General features: G+C 49.8%; 1 long non-coding RNA gene across 1 annotated transcript; it reads right to left on the bottom strand.

Annotated features, from left to right (window-relative positions):
* Positions 1 to 221: 221 nt before the first annotated feature.
* Positions 222 to 6617, bottom strand: LOC104854446. Its single transcript, XR_778104.1, has 3 exons — positions 6464 to 6617; positions 2513 to 2765; positions 222 to 438 (listed from the first exon to the last, which is right to left on the bottom strand). It is a non-coding gene; the product is annotated as an uncharacterized LOC104854446 (long non-coding RNA).
* Positions 6618 to 8758: the final 2141 nt, after the last annotated feature.

The following is an 8758-nucleotide window of genomic DNA, read 5'->3' on the forward strand; positions in this document are numbered from 1 at the left end:
GCATTTAAATCACCTGATAAACTATATAACGGGACAGCAGGACCATTTGAGGTCAGGCCCACTTTAGATATTGCTTTTATCCATTGCACCGAAGGTAAAGGTACGTAATGACTTATGGACAGTTTTTCTTAAGCTCATTAGAAAACATCCAAAGAATTTTATACAAGTTTCCAGAGGTAGCCTCTGTGATTCAAATGGGACCTCGCCCAGACTGTGTCAGTCATAACTTGCTGGCAGACTTTCTAGCTTAGAATGTTTTCTTGTTGCTGTGGGAACAGTCAGCTCCCTGGGCATTTGCTGAAGCCATTTGATGTCGCCCTGTGCCGGTGTGTTTTCCCCACAACTGTTGTTCTTCTCTCAGTAAGAAGCGTATTGGCGTCTGATCCTCGGTCCCTGGTATCCACTGCAGAATCTGAATCAAGCAGGCACAAGCAATATCTGGGGAAGGAAGAATGAGGCCCAAGAGGACGCCGGCTGGTTGGCTGCTGTGCCGGGATGGAATCCCTGGCCCCGCACATAGGACGCAAACGCTCTACCACTGAGCTGTATCCCCAGCCCAGGGGATAGGTTGCCACCTACCACGCAGGATGCTTCCTGTCTTCCTGGCGCTGGCCCGGAGCTAGGAACCTTCTGGCTCCCTTCCCGAGCACTAAGTGGAGGCCGACCCAACTGACTTCAAGGGGTCTACTGGCTTTCCTCAGATTCTACTCTTCCTTTAAGGTCCAGGAATGGTAAGAGCCATTCTAAGGCACAAACACGGAGCAAGTGATGGGGAAAAGAGAAAGGATAGCAAATCAAGAGAAGGCTCACAAGGAAGAAGAGGAAGGGAAAGAGCAGCAGAGACAGAGCATGGGAGCCGGGCTAGAGAAAACGGCAGAAGGGGAGAGGCGGGGAAGGTGAACATGAGACAGTCGCTGGCCTGAATCACAGACCGAGACTGACAGATGCAGGCAGGTGCAGAGTTGGGGAGGAGAGGAAGGGAGAAACCCCCTGGTGACGGGGCCCTGGGACACCCGGTGGCTCCCAAAGAGGTCCCTGCTCAGCTCCATTTCAAAGGCTGGTGATGGAGCTCGCGGATGTGCGCCCTCTGCCCCGAGGCCCCTTGCGGGCTGACCCAGCTGAGACACAAGAGAAATGAGGCTCCGCTCTGGAGTTACGTTTTACTGAGCCTTGGCTCACAGCCCAGACCTTGGAAGTGGGCCATCCTCGCCGAAGCAATGCAGCCTGCAGATGAAGAACAGCGCTGAGAATCTGGCTACGGGGACACAAAACAAAGGCAGTTTGGGATCCGCGCAGAACAAAAGCAGAAAATGCCATTCCCTTCCAATAGCTCAAAGCACTGCCTCTTAGGGTCAGTTCAGAAAGAGGTACGCTGCCTTACAAAGGAACTCTTGTGTGCCGTTGGTGGGAAGTAAATCGGTACAGCCATGGAGGAGAGATGTGCGGAGGTCCTTGGGAAACCAAAAATAGAATTTCCATGTGCTCAACTCCCCACTCCTGGGTACACAGCAAAGGAAGCCAAGGTCCAGAGAGAGGCCTGCACGCCCGTGTTTATGGTACATTAATTTACAACCACTGAGCTATGGAACCAGCCTCAACGCCTGTCAGACGGATGGGTAAAGAAAATGCAGCAAATCAAGAAGAATGAAATTCTGTCATCTGGGACACGGATAGTGGTACATTAATTTACAACCACTGAGCTATGGAACCAGCCTCAACGCCTGTCAGACGGATGGGTAAAGAAAATGCAGCAAATCAAGAAGAATGAAATTCTGTCATCTGGGAAACAAGGATAGGAACAGAGGACAGGATGGTACATTTTTAGTCATTTCCTGTCTCCTGTGTGGAAACTACATAGTTGATGTGAAAGTAGAACAGCGAGCAGTAGAGACCGGGAAGGCGCGGGTAACAAAAGTGAGGTTGGAGGGCCAGGGATTTAGGCTCAGTGGTCGTGCCTGCCTCAGAAGCACAATGTCCTGAGTTTGATCCCCAGTACCAAAAAAAGAGTGAGGCTGGACCTGACTAAGGCAAGCTGTGTGCATGCAAAGAAAGATCACACCGATCCCCTTAATAGTACAATCAATGTGCAGTAGTAAAAGAAAGGGACAGACGAAAAGAAAGAAAGCTCTCTTGCTTCTGTTTCACCTCCCGCATTGGGAAGATGGAAGGGCCCGCCTGAAATAGCGTTTTTAGTTTAAAGGTAGGACAGGAAATCAGCAGGCCTTCAGTCTAAACTAAGTTTAACAGCCTTTCCTTTTATCTTTCTTTTTCCTTTTCATAAAAGAGTCGTTCATCTCTGTCTCTCTCTCTCTCTCTCACACACACACACACACACACACACACACTCGTGTGTACTTTAACCGTCACTCATTCGCTGCATGCAAAACCCAGAGGACTTGGAGAAGCATCTTCCCGACTTCCATCCCCGCCGGGGCGAGTCCTTCCTCCCTGCCCGCGGGGAGCCTGCGGTCTGAACCAGGGGGCGTGGAAAGCCGCGACCCTCTCCTCTTACTGCTGCTCTGGGCGGAGAGGAAGATTCACTCCGCGTTAGCGGCCGCTGCCTGAGTTAGAGCTGCCCGCCAGCCCACGCTCCTGGAGGAAGCTGGGGCGTAGGAGGCGCTGGGTGCTTCGCCGCTGGCCAGGCCTCGGAGACAGATTCAGGCGTGCAGTGACGCGGTGTGTACAACTCCACATTGGCGTCTCGATTCTTTCTCGTGTCCGTTTTCATCCAATTTAAATGTGCAGCACACAGTCTTCTTGCCCTGCTGTTATACAAATCAAATCAGATCAATAAAGGCATTGTGACCTCCTCCTCTGCCAGGGAGCTGTTGAGCTGATTTTCAGGGGAATCACGGAAACACAAGAGTTTTCTCAATTCCCAATTTCCATTAAGCTGATTGCAAAATATAATTTAAATACAGACCAAGAAACTGGATGACAAAACGTTCAACTTTTCACTGTAAAAAGAGAGCCAAGAAAAAGCTATAGGAGAATTGCTCCAACCTGCAACCTCCTGCACTCTGATGTGGGGCCCTACTGGAGTCCTGGAGGTCTTGGGAGTTTGAGTCAAGTTTTTCCAGTGTCAGATTCACCCTCCAGTCTCCTTGCTCACCACAACTACAGGTTAACGCAAAATACTCTGCAGGTGCTAACTTCTCCCCATTGTGTGCTGCCTGCCACAATGTTGAGATGCCAGGAGCACAGCAGCCATTTTGTGACCATGAGAGAAAGACTGAGGGAAAAACAAATTGTGACCTGGAAATCCTGAATCACTGTCAGTAAGTGTTTCTAGATTCCTTATTCACTGAAAAAGAAAGTTAGTGTGAGCAATCATTTAAAGGCATTGTTGTATAATAGTTAACACTGCAGCTCTTGAGCTAGACTTCCCAGATTCAAATGCCAACTGGCTGTGGGCTGAAGCAAGCCCCTTTAATGGAGTGGATCTCTCCAGTTCTGAGGGTTTTTTTCTGGGTTTGAGCCATCCCAGACAGCATTTCTCCATTGGAAACACCACTCCGGACCACAAACCCCAGGCACTGGAACGCCACCTGCTAGGAAACTGGAAAACTGCCGCTTGTGGCAGGATTTTCAGAATCTTATCCTGAGGGGTAAGGTGCCGGGGAGGAAATGTCCTGAAGAGCCGGCCCGTCAGCCTCTTCCTACTAACAAAGAAAGCAAGATGGTGACGTATTCAGGCAAAACCTCAATAAGGAGACCTTGGGTTTTGTCACTCTACTGGACAGCTTCCTGTGCCTGGGATAAAGTCCTGACTTACACTACTGAAAAGAGGAAGGGTTTACTTTGGCTCACGGCGTCAGAGGTTCCATCCATGGTCATCGGGCACTGAGGTAAGGAGCATTACTCACCTCAGGGCTCAGGGAAAGCCTGAAGGAAGGGGCTAGGGACCTGACACATCCTGAGGAGGTCACAGACCCATTATTATAGAGAGATGAGCGAGATAGAAATATTACAGGCATCAGACAGGGCCAGGTCCTTGAAGAGGTCAGGACAAGGGTGAAACACACCACAGCTGCATCAGAGACATCGGCTGAAAACTGGGCCTCAAGATAAAGACAAGATGTCCAGACCTGCACACTTCCTGAGAGAACAAACCCTGGGCCTAGTAAAGTCTAGACAGACGTCAGCCACCCAGTGGGTGACCAGAGACCTCTGGACCCACCGCTTCCTGGGAGAATCTTTGCTCTTCCCATCCACCTGTTACGTGACTTGTTTCCCAATCGGACACCATCGCCTGAGAGACGACACCTGTAACCTTACTGGATGCTCACAGCTGTGGCCCACACTGTACCCACGTGGGTTTCACCCTATAGAAATCCTCTGAAAAGTGGCTCCCGGCTCCCCACTTGGGTCCCCTCCTACCCCTCAGGAGCTTTCCTATCAATAAATATCTTCCTACTCTTAACCTCCCTTGCTCCTAGGACTCCTGCTTTGATTTCTAGAGAACAAGAACTCAGTGCCTTACACAGCTAAATTGTTGTGTTTCCCACGCCATAGCCTCCTGTCTCAGCCTCCCAAGTGCTGGGATTACAGGCATGCTTTACCACGCCTGGCAGGAAAAGACTTCTTAATGGGGTATTAGAAGTGTTGATCATAAAGTAAAAGATAGATAATCAAACTGCATTCAAAGTGAGCAAGTTTGCTCTTCACAAGGTTCTATTAAGCTTGGCGGGGTGGCACAAGCCTGTAATCCCAATGCTCTGAGAGGCTGAGACAGGAGGATCACAGATTCAAACCCAGGCTGGGCAACAAAGCAAGATCATATCTCAAAACAAAAAATGTAAAAAGAGGCTGGGAATGTAGCTCAGCACAGAGGCCTAGGTTCAATCCCTAGTAACACACACACACACACACACACACACACACACCACAAAGGTACCATTGAAAAAATGAAAGGGGATCTGGGAGTGTAGCTCATTGTCTGAGCACTGGCCTTGGGGTCAATCCCCAGCATGAGTGGGGGGAGGGGGAGGAGGAGGAGGAGGAGAGGATAGGACAAGAGGAAAGAAAGGGAAGGCAAGCTAAGGAGATGAGAATAAATACTTTCACTTCATGCAGTTCTTATAAACAATGAAAGATTCAATCCAAAATGTCAAAAAGTCCTCCTAACAGTAAGAAAAAATTTCTTGATTGAAAAATGGGCCAAGCGATCCAAACAAGGATGCCCAGCAGGCATAAGCCTCGACTGCAGGGAGAAAGATGGCCAAACCCAAAGCAGGGACGGTGTGGAACACAGGCAGCGGCCCACAGCTCACGGCCCTGGAAAGTGTCCACCACCCTTTCTGGCGTGCGAACAAGCAGCTGTGGGGCCAGGCTGGTGACTTCTCTGTCCGAGTCTCCAGCGCTGTAGTCTTCCTCCTCCCGGTGAACACCACACAACTCCCGTAGAAATGGGCATTTCTGTACAGGTAAGAATTTCCCCTAGCAGCAGGTCATTTTTGTTTCCCGTGTCTTCAGTTTCTCAAAATAATCAGCTCAAAACCATCCTATGACCAGGAGGCACATTTGGGGCGCTGTGCTCTGCTCTCCTGAAACAGCGACAGAAAACTGCCTTTCAACAGGAAGAGCCCGGGAGGGGGCTCTGGGGGTCCCAGAAACACCCTAATTCCAGGTCTAGGCGATGGTACAAAGAGCTCATTACTACCTTATTTGTTGAATCAGATTTCGGTCTATGTGTTTCACCCCAACCTAACAAGGAAAATAACACAGGTTCTCAGAGACAGCCACTCACCGTCCCTCACTGTCCCCAGGAGGAGGTGTCCCAAGGTCTCCTGCATTACCGAAGCTTCTGGGTAAGTGAAAGGACCCCAGGTCTCTCAACGCCTCTGGGAGGCTCTTGGAGGGGTGATCTCCAGAGGCAGGGCCTAGCGGGAAGCAGTTCCTCAAAGGAAGGGGCCCTGGAGTGGGTACTGGGATCCCAGCTGCTGCCTGTCTCCTTTTTACTTCTCAGCAGCCATGAGGTTAACAGCCTTTGCTTCCACAGGCAGCTCGCACCATGTACCCTCCCACCACAGGCTCGAGGTGGTGGGGCCAACCACCCATAGACTGAGATCGCGGAAACTATGACCTGCACCTTTACTCTTTTTGAGTTGATTATCTCAGGTATGCGGAAGCAGGACTAGAAAGCCAACAAGCCTCCCTTCAGTGTCAGCAGCAAATAACTACGTTGGGAGATCTGAAGTGTTCTCTTTCCAGCTGTGACAGGCGAACCGAGATTAACGGTGTGCCTAACAGCGCCTGCCACACACCCATGCTAATTCCAATGCTGAACCTGAGACCTGGTGGTTTCTTTCTGCTTGGGGATTCCATAGGCAGGCAATCAAGAGATCAGCTCCAGTTTACCAAAAGGAGATGCCTCTTGTCACACTAAGTAGTAAGTGAGATGTTTTATGTCTCAATGACTCCCGAACTTTGATTTCCAAAAACCTTGTTCTGTAAAAATTACCTGGCTTGTGCACATTCCTTGTAGAAGATACCAAGTTGAAGTATGCAGAAAGAGGTGATTTGCAGCTGTTGTCTGCTGCTTGGTCTGCGGAATTTGGTTCCTGAGCTCGGACTGGGAGGGTAAGGCATGGAATCACCGGACAGACCCCGGGAAGGTTTCTGGAATGCTTCTGCTTTATTTAGGAAATGCACAGGTTTATACAGGGACAACCATGGGGGCAGAGCATGGGAGGAGCATTTATCTTATTGGCTAGACATAAGGAGGAGTGATTCTTCTTAGGGGAGGCGGAGTCACGGACTAGGGGCGGAGGTGTAGCCTGTTAGACTCAGCCTCTACACACTCAGGTGAGTTAGCTCAGCCTCAGAGAGGTCTTTGAGTTTGCTTAGAAGACAGGAGTGCGGTGCACCTGGCCCAGCCAGGCCTGAACTTCTCACACACACACATCAACCAGAAGAAGGGTATAGAAGAAAATCTAGAAAATGTTCGGCCGCTGTCACTTTCCCTATCGGGATTTAACACATCAGCTACACCGGTAATTATAAAGGGGTTCTCTGGGCCAGCACGCTGTTTCTGGGGATTTACTGAAAAAATTGTAAATCAAGACTAAGGAGAGCAGGGTGGCTCTTTTCGTCTGCAGCCTAGATGCCAGTGGGGTGCTCTCCCAAGTGGCCTTGCAGAAGGGCTCATGAACCCCACTGCCACCATGTGTGTTGGTTACATACGCACTTGGGTGTGCAGAATCAGAACACTCATCTTGTTGTCCACCACAGTAAAAAGTCAGGAGAGGCCAAATGCACACTTTTTTAAATTTTTTTTTTTTTGGTAGCAGGGATCAAACTCGGGCCCTTGCGCTTGCAAAGCAGGCCCCGGCCCCACAGTCACTTTTACAGGTAGAAAGTGTTCACTCTGTAACACTGTAGGGTGAGGGGAAGAAGAGCAGGGTGCTATTCTTCCATCCCAGGGCTTTGATTGAACAGAACACAAAGGTCAGAAGCATCACTGAAAAAGCCGTGCTAGAGTTCTGAGATTGCAGGTGATTGATGTTTTTGTTGTTGACACTTTCCGTCGTTCTTTCGTATTGCTATTAGAGTTACGGCAACAAAAAGGAATCATTTTTTATTTTATCCCAACTTTTTTTGGTCCATGCTGCGTACGTAATGGTCGCACTCTGGGGAGTTGCTGCATGTACACAACACATCATGATTCTTTGTCCCCTTCCCCTCCCACCCTCCCTGCTCCCTCCAACTCTTGCTCCCCTTCCCATGGGAAAAAGACCTTTCGAAGTCTCATTCTCCGTCCTCTGTTTGCTCTTTATCTATGTTTCGGGTTTCTCGCATAAGAGAAACCATGCAATATTTGTGTCTGTCTCGTTCCACTTAACATCATGGCTTGCCAGTGCGTCTGTTTTCCTACAAGTTCACTGCATTATAGAGAACCCTCGCCAGGAGCGTCCCGTCTGTGAAGCAGCTCAGTGGCTTCTACTCCTGCACAGCAGCACGGAGTATCACCACACCAGCATCACATGCAGTGAGGGGTCCCTGTCCCCTGTGAAGCTTTTTGAAGAAAGAGCCAGGAGGAGTGAGCTTCTGGTCATCGTACTCTTGGTTGTTTAATTCCAGAGCATTAGCTCCTTGTTCCGGATTTGGGGTAAGGCATCTGTTTATCTTGGCTTCACCGGCTCTGTTTTCGTTGTACAGGAGAAGCAGGGACCGACTCATCTACAGGACCTGCGTAGAAAAGCGTGTGCTTTTCCTGCCTGCAGCAGAGCCAGCAAAGTCTCTTCAAAGCACTCTAGTCCCGAAGGAAAAAAACCCGTCTGCAATGTACCTTGCATGCTCAGACCGCATCACAGACTGGGGAGGGAGAGGGTCACGGCAGGCCCCCACCGGCGGAGGCACTGTCTTAACTACAGGTCATTTCTTGGCCCTCTCGGCAGGGAAACGGAGGCCAGAGAGGTTTCCAAGGCCCTGTGCAGAGGCGCTTCCTACTTCCTCTTTCTGTGTAATGGCCTGGCCTTGTTTTCTCTGCACTGTGCCGAGGCTAATGGCGTGATTACCTTGGGGAAATTAGGGCCATAATGCGGAGATGGGGAACTAATTGGCCAATATGTGAGCTAAATGCCTACTGCCAGCACCTTGCTAACAGCAGGAAGCAGGACCACAAATCAAAAGAACAAAGTGCAGGGATCTTGGGCTGCTTTTAAAACTAAAGTCTGAAGGGAAACAGTGGTGTCTTCATGGGCAGCATTCAGCTATTTTTCATCTAAAGTATTTGTCTTTCAGAAGATAACTTCAG

The sequence above is a fragment of the Fukomys damarensis genome, unplaced genomic scaffold (genome assembly GCF_012274545.1).
Source record: "Fukomys damarensis isolate Sample0158 unplaced genomic scaffold, DMR_v1.0_HiC HiC_scaffold_7, whole genome shotgun sequence".
Classification (NCBI taxonomy): domain Eukaryota; kingdom Metazoa; phylum Chordata; class Mammalia; order Rodentia; family Bathyergidae; genus Fukomys; species Fukomys damarensis.